The sequence below is a fragment of the Notolabrus celidotus genome, chromosome 8 (assembly GCF_009762535.1).
Source record: "Notolabrus celidotus isolate fNotCel1 chromosome 8, fNotCel1.pri, whole genome shotgun sequence".
In the NCBI taxonomy this organism is placed as follows: domain Eukaryota; kingdom Metazoa; phylum Chordata; class Actinopteri; order Labriformes; family Labridae; genus Notolabrus; species Notolabrus celidotus.
Genome location: NC_048279.1, coordinates 23,951,787 through 23,963,789, shown reverse-complemented (window position 1 = coordinate 23,963,789; position 12,003 = coordinate 23,951,787). Strand labels below are relative to the sequence as shown.

Below are 12,003 nucleotides of genomic sequence, written 5' to 3'. Positions count from 1 at the left end.
TGTTGCTATAAAAATATTGTAGCTGCTCTAAACAGGATCACGGCTCATTAACTTGAAAGTCTACAAATGTTTCAACGATTTCTCATTAGTTTTTCCCTCATGTGCCTTCTACCTGCTGTGCCTAATTTACTTAAAACTGATCCATGATTAAGGATTAGAAGAAAGAAGAATATCCACTTCTAGTCAAGCTGCAGGAATTGAGTCACATAAAGCCTGTGAGGGCTTAAGGAGTACCCCTCTGTGTATGATCAATCGGCCATTCATTGAGACCAGTGAGCACAACAACATTCCTCCACATACAGTAACATCCTACCTAATTGAAATAGAGCAAATTCTACAGTGCAATTAATGATACCAATTATAGATCTTAAAACAAACAAGCTGACACAATGACAGATTCACTGACTCACATACACATACACACACACAGGATATCCGAAAATAAGGAAGCACTGTGTGTCAATAGGAAACAACACAGCATGGGCCGGAGTGTGTCCCGTGTCCCTGAAGGCACCGAGCACTCGAGCCAGGTGCCTTCCTTTGTGTATTTTCCTGTTTACTGGCTCGGTCGCCTGCTTGTTTGGGTGTTTTCTTTTGGTCCCTTAAGTCAATATCTTCCTGTGGACCGTGCAGCTCCTGCCTGACTTCACTGCTCTTTACTGGCCACCGGAGGTCATTAAACAGACTCAGAATATCAGCCAGGGGAAGTCTGATGGAGTCCAGTGTGCTGTGCATTGTTTGGAAACCACACTGGTTTAGGCTTTAGCTATTTCTGGAGCCACTGAGCGGCCTCCTGCACATCAACTGTTTTCAACTGTAAAAAGTCGTTATTTTCCACCTCCACCTTAATAGCCACATAAAACAATGGCATTTTCAAGGACTTCCTTTAGGTATAAATGTACTTCCTTTCTGCACTTACTAATTTATCACTGAATCATACCTTGGAATGTTTTTCATACTGTTGAGTGAAATACTTAGATTGAAACTTGGCCAAATAACATGTTTACAGCCTTACTGACATTTTCTTTAACTCTAACCATAAATGATTTAACCTCTGTAAGAATAGCCATTATTCCCTGTTTTTACCAACGCTGAATGTTTCACAGAGAACATTTAAGGAAGAAACATGTCACTCCTTGTTTTGCAGACTTAAGTATCTCAAAGGAACCATAAGGGGATTGCATGTAAAATTTTTAGCAACATTTAAAATGCCCCTACTTTTGCTCTATTACAATCGTAAAATGTGTCTGCAACTCTTCGATGGCTCAGCATTAATTATAGCACATACATTCACTGCCATCACTATTGGTCAGCCCATAAATGAGATTAGTCTGACTAAACTAAATAAAATGTTTCATTAATACTTTACTACTTCTGAATAATGACACCCCCATTTCCCTCAGCTTGACATAATGTAACCAAGCAGCAACCGCCAGTCATGAAACGTGAAGCCGATACGGAAGTAACAAAAACTTCAGTTCCTCAAGCGTCCTCTTGAGGCTGGATCCAGAAACAAAAGTATTCTCAGCAAAAATAAACATGTTTACAAAAAATGATTTCGGTGTGAATATCTAATTTCTCTATCCACATCATAGACTGTATAAAATATGAATGTATAGTGTCCGTGACATCACCCGTCTGTTCCTGTGCGCTGGTTTGAAGCAAATCGATGGCGACAGCAGTATTGGAAATGGGGAACACAACCAGGCATAGTGTGACGTAAAGGGGCAGAGTTTGAGCCTCCTAGTCAACAGCTATGTGTTCCCAACTGGGAGTCAAGTCAGCCATGTCCTTATTTGGGCAAAAACTCTTAATCTTAATATCTTCTGAACGGCGGCGTTAGAATAAAATTCACCCCCCATACAATGTGTGCCGATAGAGAAATTAGCTACATAGGGCCAAACCGTTTTTTGAACCAGGCTGTAAACATGTTTATTAATGCTGCAAAGATCGTCTTGTGGTTTCTGGTGCCTCTGCAGCCAGCCTCAAGCTGATTCTTGATGAACTGCAGTTTATAACACTTCCGCATGGGCTTCATAGTTTGAGACCGGAGGTTGCCGCTTGATCCACACACACTGTATGGAGGGAGAATTTGCCTATTGCCAGAATTTCCAATATGGCAACTGCTGGCGATAGGCTTCAAAATTCTGCCTCAGAAACCAATGGGTGACGCCACAGAGACTACGTCCATGTATCATGACAAGATGTTGAATAATTAACATTACACATGCTGATCATCAACATATGAACATTGTCATTGTATGTAACCTTGCTGCTGATAATACCCAACACAAAACTGTACAGTAAAGCTTCCTAATTCACAAAATGCACAGTCAAGCACGGTCTCAATAGAGCCAATTCAGCAAGACTGCAGAGTTTTATGAATTAATCTTCTATATACTTTTCAGTTTATATAATTTTACAATAAACCAGGCAATTATTGACAAAAATTAGTCATAGAATAGCAAAGGGCCATCCATTAACATAGACATGGCTTACAAATAATAAGTACAGGCAATACATTTAGCAGCAAATATTGCATTAAGACATGTGGTCAAGCTCCAGGAGCAGGGATGTTGCCAACACATCAACAACAAAAAATCTGTATGTGGTGGCAGGCAGGCATAAGTTAAGGACTGAAACTGTGGGATGCTTTAAAAACAGACCTCCTGAACTGTGTTTGATATAAAACAAGAACCAAAAGCAGCAAGCCCCTACCCGTTTGGCTTTGCTTCTTTGCTGTTAATGTTCCTAATTACCACTAACTGTTTTTAATAGTCTGTCGCATTTGCTAATAGACTAAATTATCCAAGTATTGAAATCACTGATGATATTCTGGACCATCAGGTGGTATTATCGTCAAGATTTATATCTTTAACACTTTGAATCTGAGTCACTGATTGGGCCTCCATAATGTGACCTTTTTGTTATTAGACACACCAAAAAACCCCAGACTACACAAGTCACATGCTCCCAAACAAATACACAAAACTCTGCCTGTTTACATACACTCCCCAAACCTTTTCTGCTTTCATCTCGAGCTAAGATAACGAAGGATTAGTCAGACTTGCCCAGCTGACTCTTAACATGTCATACACTCACTCCAGCTTTTATCAGGCCTTTATCATTTGAAATCCGCTACCCTAACACTCATCTACTGTACCCTCCACAGATATCATCCTCCTCTCGCCTGCAGCAGGTCGGGTTATTCCCTCAGCGGTTTGGAATTTGACACTCTGATAAACAAATGGAGGCGTAACAAGTCTCTCTGGTGAGGGTCCAGAGCCCCGGAGGATTGGAACAAGACTCTGTCACCTAACACCAAGCACACACTGATATCGTCCTGCACTCTGCCAAACATGCCACCACCTCACCAGCTGCGCTCGGATCAGCAAGCATTTTTTAAGCTTCCTAAATGAGAGCAGCCTGGAGAGAGTCTCTGGCTTGTTAAGAGAAAAAGTGGATTCAAGCACCAAAAGAACAACTTCAGTCAAACTTTGGTACAGAGGCGGCTAAAAGTTTGAGTGAGCTGGTAAGTGTTCACCGACCTCAAACCAAAGCTGATCTCATTTCCCCAAATGAGTTGGTGAATGTGGGCATGATTACTGTCAAAAAAATCTGAAATATTCTGTTTCCATCCTCATCTTCAATCAGTTTCACCACAGCCTTGAGCTGAATGATGTTTGTGGTGGTCTTTTGATATTTCATCACTGAAGTTGGGCTGTGAAAGGGATGCAGTTTTGGGGTTATCCTAGGATTGTTGCATTTTTTTCAAGGTTATATCAGGCCTCACTAATTTAAAGCTGTTTCACCAAATGAAACTCTTTGAAGGTATTAATTCTTTCACAAAACCTTGAAAGGGATCATGGATTCCTTCCCCTAATATCCTCTGACATATTACACCACCATGTTTCTTCTCAACTGTACAGTATTTACACAGAAGGTATTCATGAGGGTCTTTGGTCTGTAGAAAGTAGCAGATTGCATGTGATGGTCTTGTTAAGGAACATAACTCAAGCGTGCCACTAAGTTCTACAGATTGCCCTAACCATGCTATCTCATAACCTAAAAGTCGATTACATTATTGAAGACAGACTTGAGGATTTGCAGACTCCGTCCATTTGTTCCCCAGAGCCCCACACGCTGCTTCACTGTAAAATGCGATACCTCTTCATTAATCCTGCTGATCGGAGCACAGCCCGATAGGATGTGTGCATTTTTTAAGCCGGCTATGTGGCTGATGTTGGTGTGTATTGGTGAGCATGCTTCTACACACACATCTGTTTTATCCTAAGCAAGTCTGCGTGTGCATTTACACCTATGTCTGAGAACGAAAGCAAAGCAGTGGTGCCTCGGGACTCCTACCCCTGCACCTCTGAGTGTGTGTGATTTGAGCGCCAAAGAAGTCTTGCATCCATCTCATCTGACAGCCCCCGACCTTCCAGTAATCCCAGTATTTCTCACTATCTCACTCCCCATTACCTCACACATGCATACACATTCGCAGGGACAGCAGGCATGTGACCTGCTGCAGCATCAAAGCTAGCCAGCTCATTCATCTGCAGCTGAATCGACAGGCAATCACACCCAGGACTCCATCATCAGCTACTGGCCAAAATCTGCTGTCATTCTATCCACATTCCTGCTTTAAAGTTTTCCAGCTCATGTTATATCATCTATGCCGATCTTCGTGGTGTGTGATTTCATTGGTCTTCTATAGCTGGAGATATAAGAGACTCCACGTGATGCATTTTGTTGCAACAGTGAATTTCCAATTTATAAGCCATGCCAGCTGCATAGCTCCGGGGATGCAGCATTGAGCTCTCTGTTGGCTAGTTCACTATTTTTGTTCCAGGCTAAATATCTTGATAACTATTTGAGGGGATGCCATGATATTTCTTAACAGGCACTCATGGTTGCTAAAGGAGAACTCCAAGGTTTTTTCATATCCCCAGTGTTTGATTCTAGTGCCTCTTACAGGTCAAACTTTTTACCTACTCTGTTAGAATATGTCAACATTTGACAATATAATTTAATTACTTGGCTTTTGATTTAGCAACACCATACCCTTTTTGTTTCATTGTTCCCAGTATCATGCCTAGACAACTAATGGATGAATTGTGAAACAACAATGTTACAGACATTGATGTTCCTCTCAGATGTTTTGTAAAACGTTTAGTGATCTCTTATCTACATCTTAAGTGCCATATTTAAGTCCAAATGTTAGTTTGCCCACTCTGATGACTCTTTAGGTACCAACTGCAAGGTCTCAAATAAAAACTGTAAGAGAAGATGGATGTCATAACTGATCCCCAAAAATGAAGCCAAAACATGTAGGGCTCCCCCTACTGACTGGTTGCAATGTAGGTCATCAATCCTTTCTCCTCCATGTTAACAGATTTGACATTGAGAAAACTTTCAAATTAAAAGAACATGTCACATACATTTTTTGTAAATAAATCAATGGTAAGTTAAATGATTGTTTTGGCTAGTGTAAGTAACGTGACATCATCACTGGAGCTTTGAGAGCCAATCCTTACCGTACAGACTCCATGTGAAAAGTCATCACCAGTGCAATATGTAGGAACCTATAACAAAAGGTATTTGGCTTCAGTTCATACAACAGAAGGTGGTGAAAAAGCATTGAACATTTTTTTATTCCATTCAACGGTTCCGCCTGCTAACACTAGCATTCGATGGATGCTACCGTTAACTGAACTGTTGTCCATTGTAACTAGTGGTTATAGACTATGCTGAAATACGGCTCACTGTGCATGCCAATTTTGACAATCCACTGTCTGAACAGTTAACATGCAGTGAAATGTCTTTGATTTGTCAGTTTTCATATACATATATATGTGTATACATAAATATATATATACACATATATATGCAGTGCAATGAAAATGTCAGCACAACATTAGACTGAGCATCTTTTTACAGATTCTATAACTCATGGTTTCTGCTACCGCTGAAAGGTGTTACTCCTGTTCTCTCTGTGAATCTCTGGCTGTGAACCTTTGTCTCCCCTCTGCATCTGATTTACCGCCTGTTATCTGCTGCTTCCTCTATCTCTGTGAACAATCTGGTTTCACTTGGACTCCCAGCTCTATTTAAGAGCACTTTGTCATCTCAATGAGAGGAGGAGATATTCCACCCTGCCAAAGCACGTCAAATTATGTATTGTGTCGTTAAGTGAAAACTGGAAGACCTATTTCAAATGGCTGGTGCTGAAACGTCCCTAATTTCTTCAAGATGTTGGGATTCTTAACAGCATGGTGAAGAAAGGGATACTTTTTTTCTGCTAACACAGCATGTATGCACATATCTGTGTTTTAACTAGATATGGCCCTGATGTGTGAAATACAAAACCGGTAAGAAAACACAACATCATTAACTTCTAACTGAAAAGGTAGATAGATACCTGCAGGCGACATGAATCAGACAAACGAACAGATCTGTCTTTTTTTAACCAGAAGGAAACGTTGCTTCCATCTGTTCATTTCAAAACATGTTTTGTGATTTGTTGTCTTCTCCCCTATGTTGTTGTGTTTTATGATTTCTCGGTTTCTTATTTGTTGTGTTTTTTTTTGCACTGCAGTGCCACCCTTTGCTATAGAAGATGCAGTGACAATGGCAAATATCACTCAAAATAGCTGTTTGAGATGGAAAAATATTCATATGTAAAATGATAAGGGAATCAGCCTTTTTGATTTGGATGCAGTAGCTTAAGTAAAGAATAGTAACTGTTTTATCTGGAATAAATGTTGCACTGTTTCAGGGGGAAGGTTTAAACTGTCCTCATAGGTGGAGATTAACGTTGCATTTTTTCAGCTATTTTGTCCTTTCCCGTACCATCTGTTTCGCCATCTTGCTAGCTACTGGTACAGTACTTGAGCTCTGCCTATGGTAGTGTTGATAGTTTGAGGACCATTTTGCTGAGACTTACACCCCCTCCAGTGATCACTTGCAGCCTGTTGCACCAGCAGTACGCAAGTTGTGTCCTAAATTAGAGTGTAAAGTCATCACTAAACCATGCGTTGAAACTAGTTAGTTTGTAAGTTGTGTCATTGTTTGGTTGCACCACAGAAACGTAAGGTTCATCTTAACTAGTAGGCTGTAACGTCCAAACTAACCAAAACATTGTCGCAGATATGATGTTGACACTTCCAGCAGCCAATCAGAGGAAAGCACCAATTTTGGATTTGGGATTATATGTGTTATATTTTGTGCCTAATCTTTTCGGAACTGTCCCACAGCTGAATCAAACTGAAGTAAAGTGATAACTATAGCCTAAATCATTAATCTGCAGTGTCTATAATAACAGTGACTTCGAGTGGTAAAATTATCCACTACAACATATGTTAATACTCAGGAGCCCAAATCTTGGTCATCATATTTTTCCAAAGGATGTAATCTCTCTCTTGGATATCGCATTGCAGACGTAATATAGCTGGGAGAACACTCTGTATCTCCTCATCCTTCAAATCATCCCACCTTTCAAAACGACGCAGCCGATATACTCCACGGAGGACTTTACACCTACTAGGAGCTAAGTGTAAGAATTACGTTGTAACTTAGGCTGATGTTGGAACTATCTCAGCTGGTGTAACACCCAAAACGTTAGTACAGTGTAAACTTCATCCTAAATGAGAAATTACGTTCAAACTAGGCTACGTTTGAGTTTACGCACAGCTGGGCAAATAGGCTGCTGTTGTTTAAAATTAAGGAGTCAATAAACCCTGAGCTCCACACAGCTCTTTAAATGTGTGATTATGAAGTAAAGATGAAGAAATGTTTTTAAAAAGTAGAATCACAAGAGTGGTCAGCCTCGCTATCCCAGCAGGCTTTGTGCAGTGTAGCGGCTGCTTGTTTCTATGAGCGCCATCTTCTGGGTAGAACTGCTCTCTCTGCTGGTTATACTAGTTTATTGGTCTCCCCGGTGTACACACTTAATTTTTAGATCACCTAAAATGTATGAAAGTGTCTTGTACACCAAATTTTACATAAACTTTGAATAAATAATGTCTTAAGAGTCAGCTGATTGTAATGCATCTTTAAAATGTATTTAAATTGATCAATGAGCAATGATAAAGCTTTTAAAAGCTTATATGATTCTGCGAAGAACCATCTCTTATCCTATTTGTTTCCCCGTCTCTAGTCCAAACAGCTCCTTAAGTGCTGTGTAACACAGAGAATCACAGAAGTATCACATTGACGACGCATAGCTTTTTTTCATTAAATATGAAGTTATAAAATCTGTCTGCAGAAAGCCTCTCTGTGTTACCAAGCTGTAATCTGGGGAAGTGGAGAGATTTGTAATCAGCTTCTCTGGGCCTCTGCAGTAGCACAGCAAACAAAGGCAGCTCGCAGATTGGAAGTAAGTGACCCCAACACGGTCAGTTGTTGTTTACTTTATACAGAGACTGACGGCAGCATACAGGACTGCACTGTGTATACGTGACTGAAGGCACAAAACCCTCAAATACTGCTGCAGAACCAGACAGGACTGCAAAATATTCACTGTTTTGTTATTATGGATATTACTAACCTTTATCTTTCGCAATTAAGTTGAAGTCCCCTCATTATATTTTACTTTGTACAACCTCTTGCCTTCTGTAGACCGCATTAGAAAGACTGGTTGGGCTCTGGAGGCTGGAGTCCAAAGTCTGCAGCAGTTTAGTTGATTTATATCCACATAAACACCCAACAAATCCACAACAACTATTATGGTCACTTTAAAAATATCATCCTCTCCTCAGAGAAGCATGAAAATGTGCATCCTAACAATCCCAGAGCAGCAGGGGGAACCACCCATGCTTTATTCTCTTAGCTGTTTACTGTACTCGAATCCTACATGTTTTGCACTATCATTTCATGTAATTGCTCCAGTTAACAGCTCTGTGGATTTTGTATTTGTTGACTTACAAAGCAAGAAAAAAAGAATCTGAGTTCCTCACTGCTATGTCCCCAAAATCACTCCTCCACTGTAAGCACTCATTGATGCATTTACTTGATGTTGATGTGATTATAATTCCTCTTCCCCTCGCTCTGCTCAGATGTGACACAGGTCCACATCCGAGGTTAGCTTTTCAGGGAGCATCCGTCTTCGGTCGCTTTGCCCTGCCTTCCCCTCTGCCTGAGCTCCTCTGACTCACACACTGAACACTGTTGCCAGGGCTACCATTTATTAATACTGGTCCATAACTTTGAGCCTCATCACCAGGAAACAGCATGGCCGATGGATGACAGAGGCAGCGACTCCCTTGACAAAAGCATGACTCACATGTAAGCAAACACACTCACTCACACGACTTTGTGTCCAGGTGATGTAGACTGTGAATGAGAGCACCTATGAAGGAGCGAGGTTACTAAAGAACAGGGTGTTCAGTGAGACTGAGGAGAGAATCAGAGTGGATTATGTTAGACACTAGCGACCCCTTGTGGGCATGTTTAATAAAAAAGTCCTGTTTCAGCTCCTTGTATATCATATTTTCTTTTTAAATCAACACCACTCGCTAACTCTGATGAAATTTTGAGCCTTTCCTGTACGTTGAAAATAAAATATAAATGTAACACTACAATAATGTTCACAAAATCACGAGTCAAGGAAGATATCAAGAACAATCAGGTAATTGCAACAATGGAATAACTGATTCAGAGACGGTAAAGTTGACAGATTCATTGTTCCAAAACAGACTTTAAGAGTGGTAATAAATCAGTAAGCAATAATTTGTCCACAGATATCCCAGAACCACAAAAAAAGCTTTTCACGAGAAGTTACTGATTTGCTTTTAATTTATAGGGACAAGTCAATAAATGCTCACTACTTAAACGTTAATTACTTCAATTTGTATTGGCTGAGTAGTCACTGCCTTATCATGTCTTGATTGCCTTACCTTTATCTATTTATTTATTTATTTATCTATTTATTTATTTATTTATTTATTTATTTATTTATTTATTTATTTATCTTTGTGGAGGCATCATCCAAAACCAGTAGATAACTGTTGTGTTTGACCTGAGAAATTCAAAACAAATACCTTTTTCCTTTGCTGTGTAATATCTATCTATTTCTATGCTGACTTGTGGATTGACGTGTTTATTGGGCCCTTTAGTGTATACCTTCTCCTTATAGCGCAGGTAATTAGAGCACAAAAAGCTTGGTGCAGTTGTCTCATTAGTTGGAATATTTCATCACAGTTAGTATAAGCCTTATTGACTTTACAAGACCAGATATTAATCTTATTTCACGATATGATAAGTAGGGATGTGCTAGCCGGCACCAAAATGACCCATTAGTTAAATGAATTATCGATATATTTATAATTGTGGGGTCAAAATGTAGGTTATATGTTGTGTCTAAGCTGTAGCGCACCAGGCCACCACTAGCCAGAGCTACTGGCTTGGCATGATGCTAAAATGCTCTCCTTGGGTGTCAACAATCATGGCTTCTCGTAGCGTGTTTTGGCAGTATGTTGATCTGGAAAGTGGAGATAAAGTTGAAGTAGGCTGTGTCTGGTTAAACTGGCACATAACCACACGAGCAGGGCAATGTATAACCAGCAGAGACATTTGTAAACCTGCAAAGAGCCAAAGGCTGGTGGTGCGAGCTCTGCTAATGTTAGCCACACTCATCAAACCAATTTGACATTGTTTACCTGCAGACTGTGATGCCGTGATTAGCCATGTCAAAGAAATTGTGCTCAATTTGTCTGTTTTTTTTTTTTAGAGTTTTCTTACCTTAGACTAGTCAATAGGTTAAAATCTAAATTTCCATGTGAACGACTGGGAAATAAGTCACCTCAGAGTGTCCCAAATCCCAGGCAACTAATGGGGATTTAATTGATTTAAGTGAGCACAACAGGTTGACAAGTTTCTCCCATAATGTGTGACAAAGTTCTCCCCATCTTTAACCTGAAACAGTTACCAAATGGCATTTATACCATCTACTGATTACAATGTAATATGTAGGGTGGAATACAACAGTAACAAAGCTACGAAGTTACAAAGTTGAACTTACTGTGTTTTTCTTTTACCTTAAGCAGCTTTTTGAATCCATTCTGTTTAGTTTGATAATGGTTAATCCTTTGACATCTTCACCTGTCTGGGTGCCTGTGTGATTTCCTTTCAGAGGTATTCTCTAATCAAGCAGACACACATTTGCTTCACATTTCCTTTAACATGATTTTTTTTTCTGTTGATGGGGAAAAAAAGGCAAATAAATTAAAAGAAAAGGTAGAGCTCTACCTCCACCTACTGGTCTTTTGGTGGTCAGAGAAGTTGGTTAATGCTGCAGAAAAATGTCAGTAGAAGTTTTAACAATATCTATTGTAAAATGAGACATAACAAAGCAATACTTCAGATTCAGAAATAATTTTTATGGATGCCTAAGCAATGTGCGCAGGAAGTTTATTGGACAAATGTTGCAAGGTCAGGTGAAAATTTAACCACACAAAAATAAATAAGTCACCCTGTCTTGAGATTCTCATATACTTCACCCCCTTAAGTAAAATTCAATTGAGACTTCTTCACTCCCCAGCAAACATTTCCCATCAACCTTTGAGTTTGAATTGCTTAATCCCTTGAACTCATAAAGTTGTCCCTCACTTCCTCAAACTCCAAGGAATTATGCAGACTAAACAGGCTTTATGACCATTACTTGGTTTAATTGACCCACACAGAGTTCGCCATTTCAATGCACAATAACAGATGGTGGCCAAACATTAACAGCTGTGTATGGTGTCTCTGTTCCCTCTGTTATGCACGTTTTGATCCAAGGTCGAAACGACTGAGACTTTTACTGAGCTCATTGTTAAGCTGTGTGTGGTTGCAAAACACTAGAATTTACTGAAACCTAAGTATGTAAGACTTTTCTTACACTTCTCAGTCTTCAGCACAAATACTTAACTGTAACTTTTCAGTTCAATCATTTGAAGCATATGTGCTGGTGCTGGTGCTGTTTACTAATAACTGACCATTGGGAGTAATTGTAATGCAATA

The 12,003-nt window shown here is 39.8% G+C and overlaps 1 long non-coding RNA gene across 1 annotated transcript in view; it reads left to right on the top strand.

The window, feature by feature from the left end:
- Window positions 1–3,821, top strand: part of LOC117817961 — an 89,495-nt gene extending 85,674 nt beyond the window's left edge. Inside the window, exon 4 of the long non-coding RNA XR_004632272.1 lies at window positions 3,173–3,821. This is a non-coding gene — a long non-coding RNA (uncharacterized LOC117817961). The remainder of the gene's footprint in view (window positions 1–3,172) is intronic.
- Window positions 3,822–12,003: the final 8,182 nt, after the last annotated feature.